At 43.6% G+C, this 12,650-nt stretch overlaps 1 protein-coding gene across 4 annotated transcripts in view; it reads right to left on the bottom strand.

Moving 5' to 3' along the window:
- numb (NUMB endocytic adaptor protein) overlaps window positions 1–11,035 on the bottom strand; it is a 66,448-nt gene extending 55,413 nt beyond the window's left edge. For 2 of the 4 annotated variants that reach the window (XM_034675311.1, XM_034675312.1), the window contains exon 1: window positions 10,853–11,035. The gene's annotated coding sequence lies outside the window, so the exon portion shown is untranslated. The remainder of the gene's footprint in view (window positions 1–10,852) is intronic. The other 2 variants (XM_034675308.1, XM_034675310.1) reach the window with 1 other exon arrangement.
- Window positions 11,036–12,650: the final 1,615 nt, after the last annotated feature.

Raw genomic sequence — 12,650 nt, 5'->3', positions numbered from 1 at the left:
TGAGTCTCTGCAAGGTGTAAAAACCGCCCTCTGGCTGGCCGTACAAAGTCCCCACCCTACGAGAGAGACACCTGCGATCCCTCTGTCCTGTGTCACTCGTAATTAAACCAGAGATCAGAGAGGGCTGAATAAAGCATGAGCTGTCCCCGTACCAGGAGGCTCAGGTATCACTCAGAGAGACAAAAGGAGTCCCTGAGCCCCGTACCCTAACCCCAGGAAGCATGATCCAGACGCAAACCTGAAAAGAAGCCCCTCCCGGTCCTAATTCACAGTCTGAAACAGCAGGGGGGGAATGAGGAGTCCAATACCCTTTGGACCTAATTAAGAGATAAAGACATTTTCCTCCAAAACGGGGACGCTCAAAGAACTGGGTTCAAAGCGGTATGATATTGCACAACACCCACCCTTGTCTATTTATTCTTTCTTACAAATGAGTGCTGACAGAGACAAATAATGCTTCTAAGAAACACCCTGCAGGTAGAAATACTGCACAGCGTGAGGAACTATGTGGTTTATGCAGCGTGGTGCTGCAGAGGAAATCATTCCAGGAACATTCCTGGAAGTTTGCAATTTGCTTCATGAGGTTAAGAGACAAGGGTTTGTTTTCTGGAGGATACGAATCCTCACACATTTAAGATCTCTGACAGGTTTCTGCAGAACAGGAAGTTTGGTTTTTAGAGATTCTGTGGATTTAATGCATTTTAAAATACCCCAAAAATGTCTCCACAATAAGTCAAATACTCTGCTGGAGTTCAAACAGTCGAAACAAACAACAAATTTAAACACGCCAGGTCTCCTAACCTTCCCTGACTTCCTTGTGTGTGTGTGTGTTTGTCTATGTTTGTGTGTGTAGTGCCCTTGCCTTCAGGTTGTTTATGCCTGGCTTTGTGTACAATCTGTTTCAGAAACAGATCTAGCTCTTTTGTGAAAAGGTCAAAACAAACAGAAAGACTTTCCCTCTGCGGTTGGAGTCGAGTCTGGAGGATAACACAACGCCGCTGCTCACCGACAAACACATCAAACAAAGTTCACTCCGACTCTGCAGAGCCACACACAACCTATTTTAGGATACTCATGTCGAAACGGGGTCAGCTGCACATCTGAGATCCTGATTCTAAAAGCTCCCCCTCTGGTTGGATCTTCTCAGAGTGTCCCTGTTGGACCCGGTCCCAGTCAGCTCAGTACATGGAGCTGTGTGTGGATCCTACGAGTGAGTACAGTACGCCTTCTTTATATGAGGAAGATGCCTCATCATCCTCTGATTGCAAATATCTGCAAGTCATCTTTCATGCATCTAAAGTTTGCTCTGGGTGCGTTCTGACTCACGGTCTGATTCTGAGTTCACTACAGCCTCAGATTAAATATTGAAACTGTGACGTGCCATCAGACTGTGTTTTGGTAACTAATAACCTGGAAAAGGTTAAAGGTTGGCAGAGCAGAGTGTCAAAACAAATGCCACTCTACTTTGTACTCAAATGATGGACTTCCTATCCTGATTTCTTACACTTTAGAAGAAGAACACATGATCAGGAGTTTTTAAATGCGCTAAAAAAGAAAAACCATTGAGACTATTGTTATGTTCTTAGTCTTTTTTACATCCCATTTGACGGATCCAGTGGAAGTTAACACATTGACTAGAATAGAAATCTATCAGATCCAGTGTTGCTACGGATCTGAGACGGACCGGACATGGATCTGGAGGCATTTGGCCGTTAGATATCTTCTCCACTTCCTGATTGAGTTTGAACTATTTTGACGTCCTTTAGGTTTGAGTAACTCTCCACGAAAACCACAACTCTGACTCTTTTTTTTTTTAATGTGAATATTGTCCGCCGTTTTTATTCCCTTGCATATTAAATTCAGTATTTTCCACAGGGCTCACATGTCCAAGGTCAAGCTGTCCAGTATCTATCCTGGTATAACTCCCACCTGTGACATGTGCAATCATAATGATGCTTCCCTGATACACATGTATTGGCTGTGTCCTAAGTTACAGAAATTCTGGCACAATATATTCCACACCTTATCAAAAGTATTACAGAAAAATGTAAATCTTAGCCCTACTCTTGCCCTGTTTGGTATTGCTGGTGGAGATAACCCCCACCTCACTCCTACAGAACACCGCAAGGTTGCCTTTGCCTTGCTCTTGGCCAGACGTGCAATCCTGCTAAAATGGAAGGGTGCTGCCCTGCCCACGCTTGACCAGTGGCGTCAGGATGTAATGTCCTTTCTCAAACTCGAGATGCTACGTTTTTCTATCAGTAGCTCGAAGAGGAAATTTTATGAGACATGGATCCTTTCTTAGTCTACTTTCATGACACCCAAACTAAAACATCATAAGATGAGCTTTTATACGGCCCTTGACATAAGAAGTAAGATCTGACTCTGTGTGGTGCGCTGCAAACTAACTCTTGAATATTAAGCCTTCATTTTTCAGTACAGCTGGGGATGGGGGGTGATGGGGATGGGGAGTGATGGGGGGGGCTATTGCACTATGTCAGGTACTACTATCACTGCCACAGAGACCTGTTCGCCTTCCTTGTTTTGCACAATGCAGTACCATCCGTGGCAATGTAGAACATTACCGCTCAACCCCGGTGTTTTCTGTCCTATTATTGTTTGTATCTGTGTGTGTTGTTTTTTGTATTGTCATATGTGTTGAAAACTCAATAAAAATATTTGAAATAAAAAATAAATTCAGTATTTTAAAGTTGCTGTGACGGATCAGAGACAGACCGGACACAGAACTGATGGAATTCAGCCCTTAGTGTTTCTGTTCCTCCTGCATCACACAGTCCCCCATCAGGGCCGTTTGTCTGCTCCCATCTCCTGACTCCTGTCACTTTAATCTTCATTTCTGGCCTCAGTTTTGATGCGGGCCACTGAACATGCGGGCTGATGTTGTCGTCTATAACCTGTGCTTTCTGTCAACATCATCGCTCCAGAGCAGTGTGGGCGCACTGAGCATATTTCAAGTGATTGAGCGAAATGCTCCAGTGTTTGCTTATTCAGTGCGAGTAGCGTGGGAAGGTGAGAACCAGGACGTGTAAACTCAGGTGCACAGAGAGGTGGCTTCTTGTTGGAGTTACAGCAGCTGAATGAATCAAGCTGAAGTCTTCATAACAATAAAACAAAGGCACCAGGAAGGTTAGTGTGTGATAGACAACATCATAAGCCAGGAGTTTTACAGTTATGTCCACTCTGACCTCTCCGGGCCGTCGGCTACAATATCTAACTATATCTTTCAGAAACAAAACAGACACTGACAACAACAAGGGTTCTTTTGCAACCAATCAACTCCAGTTTGCCTCTTTATTTATCTGCTTTTAACCCTTAGCTGTGAGCAGTATTATTTAGACTGTCTCCTCCTGCTTCCTTTTAAAGCTAACTGTGAGAATTTGCAAGGGAAAATGTAAACACTGCCTCTTACACCCAAATTCCACCAGATCCAACACCAGATCTGATTGGTTTCTATTCTAGTCAATGTGTTAACTTCCACTGGATCCGCTCCGTTGAGTCCCAGCTGCGTCTCTGATCCGGCAGGTCGGAGCCCTCCAGATCACATACCCAGGACTTCTACTTTAGCCGGATGCCGGAGCACAATGCATCAATCTCAACAGAGCAGATGGAGCGGGACAGGAAGTCAGGTTTCACCAAAACAAAATCAAAACATCCGGTTAATTTTCAGAATAAAACACTCTGTGTTATCACCAGATCGTATTTCACTTAACTACAACAACAAACCAAAGTCATGATGAGTGGAGCCAGGCCTGGAGTCAACAGGTCAGAGGTTTTCAGAGGACCAGAAAGACAACATGGATAAAGAGAGGGGTTTGATAATCGTTGATTCGGTGATTACCGCAGGAAAACCTTGGTCACATGACTCCAGCTGTCCAGCGGTCTGAAAAAAAATGCAACCAGTGGGTGTTGACGAATGAGAGAGCACGGACCTGGACCGGACACAGATCTGGTGGAAGTCCCAGGTGAGGCTGGTGTATCTCCCATCATATCTATTAAGTTAACCCTGGACCAGAAGCTACGCTAACCCTGACGTTTGCTACTCCTTTCACCATCAGCTCCAGCAGGCTCCTCCACCTTGATGTTATCAGGGGGGGCAGAAGTGAAGCCCTTTGATTGCATCGTCATCACACCGCAGGTTTATCTCCCCGCGTTGCATCACTACTCAGCATTCACATGCACAAATCACTGCCAAGAAAAAAGGGCCTCTCCTTACAGAACAGGGCGAGCTGCTGACAGTGGAGCTGGTTTCTCCCACAGAGTGAATCACAAAGCTTCACACAGATACCAACTCTCACATTCTCCTCCTCTCTCTCAAACAGCTGACAGACTCGCACAGTGGGTTGGGAGGCAGATAGCCAATCTTGCACTCCCTCATTCCACGAGATGAGCTAAGCCGTGAGTTACTCGCAGAATTTAGAGGGGGGGAAAAACTCTCGCATCACTCCTCCTTTTTTTTTGGTCTGGAAAACATCAAATTCCCTCTGAAGACTTACATCATTTACAAGCGTTCAAAAATCCTTAAACCTGACGAATACACGCGGCTGCTTTGATGACTGAGTGAGCAAGAAAGCCCAAAATAACTTGCTGGGTTGAGGTTTTAAAATGTGATTTAACGGCTTTTATTCCCATTTAAGGTGATAAAGTGAGAATATTTGAGTTTGGGACTGTTACAGGATAAAACAGCATTATGAGAATGTTTTACTGGTGAGTCAAAATGTGCAGTTTCATTATTTTCTTGTACCGAAGAGCCAAAAAACAGTCACAGAATAAGAAAAGGATTGCAGCCGACAATTTTCTCAATTATTTGATAAGTTGTTGAGTCTGAAAGATTAAAATAAATTGAAAAATGATGACTCATGTTTTGTCCACAACCCTAAAATACTCTGTTTAATATGCAAGGGGATAAAAACGGAAGAAAATATTCACATTAAGGATGGAAGACTCAGAGTTTTGGCTGCTTGCGTTGAGAGTTTCTCAAACCTAAAGGATGTCAAAATAGTTTAAACTCTTTCAGGTAGTGGATCAAACATAATCTGGTTGTAAGCACCAAGAATGAAACACTAACACCCAAATTCCAGCGAGTCCAGTCCATCTCCGATCCGTCACAGCACCGGATTTGACAGGTTTCTATTCTAATCAATGGCTACGTTTACATGAGGCTTTTAATTCCTCTTTAATTCGGAATAAAAAAAAAAAAAAAGAATTACAAATTAAACTTAAATCCGAAGTGTCTGGTTTATTCAGATTTTAAATCCGAATTGAATAATTCCTCGATCATGTACACGTTCATTCCGCTTTAAAGGTGACATATCACGCCTTTTTCATCAACATATATTGGTCTAAGAGGTCCCCAAAACATGTCTTTAAAGTTTATGCTCAAAAAAACACTTTGAAATCAGATTTTGGTCTGCCTGAAAAACCCTCTTCTTCAGCCCTCCTCAGAACAGTCTGTTTTCTCTCTGACCACGCCCCCTCAGGAAGTAGGTGTGGCCTCGGCTGTCCAGCACGTTGATCTAATGTAACTTACATGTTGGCTGAATATACACGGCTGCTCAGAGATCACGTTACTTCAACCCTCTGAATCTGATCCAGAATCTGATCCTGACAGAGAGGCGCCTGTAGCAGGACCTTTCTGAACCATTGGTCACAGATTTAGTGTTTCTTGTTGTTTTATTTGTCAGCATGTCGACGTGTGTCTTGGTACACAGCTACAGCTACAGCTATGAACATGTAGCTATGTAGCTATGCTAATTAGCGCTAGCACTTTTCCATGATAAATAAAAATCATCCACTAGATCTTCAAATCTGCAGACGTGGGGAGTAAAACCGACCTTTGTGTTTATTAAGACAGCCTACAACTAGCATGCCTCCCTCCTAAGCTCCTTGTTAGCACACATTTGTGCAGGGAATGAAAAACGGAGGAGGGATTCAGTATTATTTTATACAGTCTATGGGCTGAACAAGCTCCGAGCTCTGACTCCGTGACAGACCGGATATTGTTGTTACGTAACAAAAACACGGAAGTCTGAAACGGCTCGTTTCACACACATTTACAGAAAGGTGTAGAAATCAGAACAGGGGCAGAATGGATTCTTTTCATTCTCGGGGGGTTTGTAGACAGGGACACATATTTCAGGTAGAGAACCATTAAAAAGTCCATTTTGCATGATATGTCACCTTTAAATTGATTCTGGTTGTTCTGAGCATGTCGATGACGCACATATTCTGCGCTGGCGGGCTCATATTCCAGGATGGCCGCCTGAAGCAAGCGTTGGACTTGAGCGGAGACTATTTATTTAATAGGAGCCTTAGAAGAAATGGATATCAGGAAAAGAGTTGATGGACAGAAGAATAAAAATGTGGACCTTTTTAAAGCTGTAGCGTCCAAGTTAATCGAGATTGTACTTATTGTGTGGTCTTCCATGTTTGTAACCGAAAATAAAAGAAGCAGAACTGGAGTCTGTTTTCTTCCGGTAGACGTATAGACGTCACACCCGCCCTGTCCAATCAGAACCCTTCCCAACCCCCAGACCTTAAGCAGAATTGAATAAAGACGGTGAAACCTGTTTTCCATGTAAACCTCAATTCAGAATTACTATTTCCATGTAGTAACAACTTTAATTCAGAATTATTTCATTCTGAATAATTAATTCCAAATTAAAAAACATCATGTAACCGTGGCCAATGTGTTAACTTCCACTGGATCCGCTCTGTTGCGTTCTGGCTCCGTCACTGATCAGGCAGGTCCGACCCCTCTGGATCAGATACACAAGACTTCTATGTTTGCCGGACGCCGGAGCACGACGCATCAATCTCAACAGAGCAGATGGAGCGGGACAGGAAGTCAGGTTTGACCAAAACAAAATGAAAACATCCGGTTAATTTCAGAATCAAACACTCTGTGTTATCACCAGATCGTATTTCACTTAACTACAACAACAAACCAAAGTCATGATGAGCGGAGCCAGGCCTGGAGTCATGTGACCGAGGTTTTCAGAGGACCAGATAGACAGTCGGGATACAAGAGAGGGGTTTGGATAATTCAGTAATTACCGCGGGAAAACCTCGGTCACATGACTCCAGCTGTCCAGTGGTCCTGCTCTGTGCTCCGTTCTGTGGTTGTTGACGGACGAGAGAGCACTGGACTGGACCTTGTGGAAGTCCCATGTGTAAGCCTCAATACATAACTAAGCTTCAACTCACAAACCTCATAAATAAAACCCTAATGAGTGAACACTTGTGTCCAATAAGAGCCTCCAGTCAGGGTTAGTGTCCAATCAGCGGACTGTTTTGCTGTACGTTGCTATCAAACACAATCTGTCATGCAGCTATCTTTGTAAAGTCTGCATGAGGAAGGCAATGTGACCACTGCTGTGTTTATCTGATCAGAGATGGAAATCTCTTGCTCAATCTGCGGTCGCTCCAAGAAGTAAACTCTGCCACTACCAGCTAAAGGTGTAGCAATGCTCTCATTTCCATACGCGATAATCTAGGGCACATTATCACACCTCGCCAAAATGTTAAGGCTGTGAGTCACAGTTTATATCTGCAGGGGAATCAACCTGCCATGTGGCTGGGCGGTGAATGTCTGAGCAGCTGTCTTTACATGAACCACACGTCTTTTTACAACAGGCTGCAGTGAATACAAACGTCTCTCTCTGCATGCTGCGATCCACGACACATGTCTGACTGTATTATTTATCTGGAGCATGAAAGTGCTGTGATAAATCTATGCATACTCTATCACTGTATCAGGATGTAGAAGATTAATCCTCTGAGCCTTGGTTATTCTGGATTAAACTTCAGGGGTGTGATGAAATCTTGTGCCACAAGATCTTGCAGTTTTAAAGCGGGGCGATATTTCACGCGCGATTTCAGAGCTGCAGCCGGCACGACGAGTCTGACCATGGACTTGAAATCAGCATAGAAGACGCCCGCCTTTCAATCATTTGTTCAGCAGCATTTTGAGTACCTAATGAAATCAAGACACGGACAAAATGTAAACACTGGGACTGATAATGCATGTAATATGGAAGTGGCTTTGCGTGAGGTAGGCTCATCAAGTGCTTGCACATTTGATAAACCTTGCTGCCCATGCTGGCCAAGGTGGTGTCCAAGAAGACGCTGCAACAACTCAAGCTGATCAAGGACGTTGGAGTGCAAGGATCTGAACCGGCTGGAAGGCGACCTGGAGGAGCAACTTGAAGGAACTCCTCAAATCAGTCTGAGTATAGAGAGAGTCTTACTTTCTGAGGTTTGCTTTTAAGAAACACACATTTCTGCAAGTTTGCAGCACAGACCTGGAATAACCTCCCAGATAGTATTAGACAAGCCTAAACACAAAGACTGAAAACATTCCTCTTTCATGCTGCTTTAAATAGTTTATTTTTTAATGCCAATGTTTATTCAATGTCAGATTTTACAACCGGATGTTGTTGGGCTGTTGGGCACCCTGCTGAGCCTGCTTCAGGCTGCAACTCAACACAGGAAAGACTCAATGTGTGAGTATTCATCCTTGGGAAGAAGTTCTGAGATGAATCGATTGATTAAAGAGTTCAGTTCGGTTAAAACAAGATCTGTTGTGATCAAGCGGTCTAAAAATATGAGTCCAATGCAGTGTTAAAATCTGCAGTTCGAGGATCCACTTGAGGAAACCACATACACACCAATTCAAAGAGGACGATCTTTACAGCAGAAATGAACATGTTAACAGCCTGGTACAAAAGACGAGTGGAGTCTGGATAGCTCATGTCTCGATTGGCACACACTGTAGGGGGGTGAACTTTTTTCATAACACAGCAATTTCAAAGATATTGAGATTACGAGTCTTCCAATGAGAGGCACAGCTGACTTGACTGATCATTCATAATAATCCCTCCTAATTTCAATAAATAATAAGACCAAACACTGTTTACTATGTACGTTAAGTTACATAAGTACTGAGAGAGAGAGAGAGTACGTCAAACATAACTGGCTGCATATGAAATGTAAATGCTGTAAGTGTTTCCTGTGTGTTTTTGTTGTTAATAATAAACTTGCCTATTTTGGTTCATGCAGAGTTAGAAGGTCTGAAGAGACTCGTTAGAAATCCTGCAGGACAGAAGCTGGTCCCTGAGTTTGTGGTGAAACCTTTCACAGTGCTTACATATACCTGAGTCTTTCACTGCATTTGGTCATTCATATTCAGTCAGACAGAAGAAGTAGAGTGACATTCATCAGTCATAACAAGATCCTTACTACTTAAAATACTTTAAATAGGCCTGCATCATGTTGTGACTTTCATTCCAATGCAACACACACATGGCCTTGCCTCATTCTCGTGAACCCAATATCATACATGTGTCATCTCCAGAGCTGAGTGCATCATCACTCCTCTATTACACTCAAATATGTGTCTCATGTAAAGGATTGTAAATGATTTAATCCTACCTCTATGCTTTATTGGCTTTTGCACACATAAATGTCCACCATTTCTTTGCACTTTCACTGTAACAGTATAACTCAGTGTACGGCAGCATTCATAAAGATCTGCTGAACTCCTTCATTGCTTTAACTTGACTGACACAGGACTTGTTGCTGGTGGGCGTGTGTTTGTTCGTGATGTACTCCTCCATGTCGCTCTGTCTCATGTGTCTGTTTCTGTTTTCTATTTATATCAGAGCTGTTCAGTGACTCTGAGGAGATTTTAATGCCCACCTTTCAAAGGTTTGATCCAGGTCTGAGGGGAGCTAACAGCTATGGAACCAGGTCTGAGGGGAGCTATGGGATCAGGTCTGAGGGGAGCTATGGAACCAGGTCTGAGGGGAGCTATGGAACCAGGTCTGAGGGGAGCTAACAACCATGGAACAAGGTCTGAGGGGAGCTATGGGATCAGGTCTGAGGGGAGCTATGGAACCAGGTCTGAGGGCAGCTGACAGCTACAGAACCGGATCTTAGGGGAGCTATGGAACCAGGTCTGAGGGCAGCTGACAGCTACAGAACCGGGTCTTAGGGGAGCTATGGAACCAGGTCTGAGGGGAGCTAACAGCTATGGATCCAGGTCTTAGGGGAGCTATGAAACCAGGTCTGAGGGGAGCTAACAGCTATGGATCCAGGTCTGAAGGGAGCTAACGTGAGAACTATGGAACCAGGTCTGAGGGGAGCTAACGTGAGAACTATGGAACCAGGTCTGAGGGGAGCTAACGTGAGAACTATGGAACCAGTTCTGAGGGGAGCCAACAGCCATGGAAACAGGTCTGAGGGGGGCTAACGTGAGAACTATGGAACCAGGTCTGAGGGGAGCCAACAGCCATGGAAACAGGTCTGAGGGGGGCTATAGAACCAGGTCTGAGGGGAGCTATGTAACCAGGTCTGAGGGGAGACCAACAGCCATGGAAACAGGTCTGAGGTGAGCTATGGAACCAGTTCTGAGGGGAGCTAACAGCCATGGAACGAGGTCTAATGGGGAGCTATTGAACCAGGTCTGAGGGGAGCTATGAAACCAGGTCTGAGGGGAGCTATGGAACCAGGTCTGAGGGGAGCTAACAGCTATGGTACCAGGTCTGAGGTGAGACATGGAACCAGGTCTGAGGGGAGCTAACAGCTATGGAACCGGGTCTGAGGTGAGACATGGAACCAGGTCTGAGGTGAGCTAAAAGCTATGGAACCAGGTCCGAGGTGAGCTATGGAACCAGGTCTAAGGGGAGCTATTGAACCAGGTCTAAGGGGAGCTATGGAACCAGGTCTAAGAGGAGCTAACAGCCGCATCAGAAAAACACAAGCTAGTGCAGCTTAGCTTCCGGAGCTAACGCTCCTCTCCTTGGATCAGACAGACCCTCAGTCCTCCTCTTACCTGTGATCACCGACCCGGAAGAAGCCCCCTTGAAGCCGTGTCCGTGTCTGTGGATCCGGGCTGAGACAGAATGGATGATAATTCCACAGAAAGAGTTTTTCTGGAGACGCTCGGTCCACAGTCCGCCGCTGAATGGCTGCTGCGCGAGACTCAACCAAACTTCCTCCTTAGCAACGGACCGCCTCCACGAGACCGCCTCCGCGAGACCTGATTGGCCAGCGCATGCGTATCAGAGATGATCGATGGACGATTGACAGATCCACCTGGACCAAAAGGGATCAAAGTGGACCTGCACTGAATCCTTTTAGACCTCAGCAGCCCCCCTCTGTAGCCTCAGATTGTCTCCCCGGGTAGATAAGGGGAACATTATTACTCTGTGAACTATTGATGAGTCCGGATAGAAACACCTGAACACCAGGGTCTGATTACCCACTGTGGAGAATATCGATTTACTATTAGAGAGGGGGAAGGACATATTCTACTTCAGTATATAAAGGGACATGTTACTGAGGTAGAAGTCAAACACCAGACTGATCATCGACCCAGGTAAAAGCAGAAATTACTTAACCCAAGGTGCTGGATTAGGGGATTAGGGGGTAAGATGTGCCCCCTTAATTATCTTAAGTTATATTTTCCCAAACTAACTGTTGTTATATAACCAACAGCATCAATATGTGACGTTAATTAGTAGGTTAATTTTATCATTATGGCCCACACATGTGGAACACCCTACCTGAAGATCTGAGGGCTGCACAGATTTTATTTTTTCATTTATTTATTTATTTATTTGTCTAGTTCAAATTTTATTTATTTACTTATTTATTTCAAGTATATCATATTATTTCCTTTTAATGGTTTAATATTTCAGTGTTTTATTATCTTAGAAATGTATTTTATTTAGCTGAGTTTAATTTCCTGTGTTGAGTTTTAACATCTCATGTTTCCTCCAGTGTTTCCTCATTAAGATATCATGAGAGCGCTTCCTCAGTTCTTTCAGCAACTTCTTTTTTCTTTTATTTATTTATTTTATTTTCATTGCTTTTATTATTATTGTTGCATATATTGTGTTCTTAACCTCAGGATTGTGGGGGTTATGGGCTGGAGGTGGGATCTTTTTCTTAATGTATTCTATTTGAAGTTGATTTTATGTACAGCACTTTGTGTTACAATGTCATTGTATGAAAAGCGCTTTATAAATAAAGTCTGATTGATTGATTTGATTTATTGAACATATTTGTAGCCTTTTCCATCAGTATTGCACTTTGTAGATGGTCCCTGCACACTTGAGTCATGGCTGGCTGTGCAGAGGTTTGTTATTATGAGCCAAAAATAAAGACTTAGCTGATTGTAATGAGTAAAAATAGCTGCAAATGCTGCATGCATTAAAGCTAAAGTTTGTGTCCTGAAACAAAGATGTTATATTTCATACAAGGAGCTTTTAAAGACAGTTTTGTTTTGTAATATCTTGGCATTAGATTTGTGTTAGGACCTGTCATGTCAGTGTAGCTTTAGATGATTAAATCATTCAGTCTTTCTTTATATCGTGCCAATTTACAAATCTCAACACGAGTCCAGCAGAGGCGAAAACCTCAAGCAGAACCAGAATCATGTTGAACAACCTAAATATATGACATGTGAGGGCAGTGTTCTTTGTTGCGTTTCCTCATTGGTGTCCAGCACCTGACTTAATCTTCACTATCTCAGTCTGATATGCAAAAACAGCCCTGCAGTCAGAGGAGGAACCTTCAAACCACCTACAGCTGAAAGGACCTTTTAGATCAAGCTACAGTTTTAAGTC

This window comes from Notolabrus celidotus, chromosome 22 (genome assembly GCF_009762535.1).
Source record: "Notolabrus celidotus isolate fNotCel1 chromosome 22, fNotCel1.pri, whole genome shotgun sequence".
NCBI classification, from domain to species: Eukaryota; Metazoa; Chordata; class Actinopteri; order Labriformes; family Labridae; genus Notolabrus; species Notolabrus celidotus.
The sequence above is the reverse complement of the archived record's forward strand: the minus strand, read 5'-3'. Positions and strand labels throughout refer to the sequence as shown.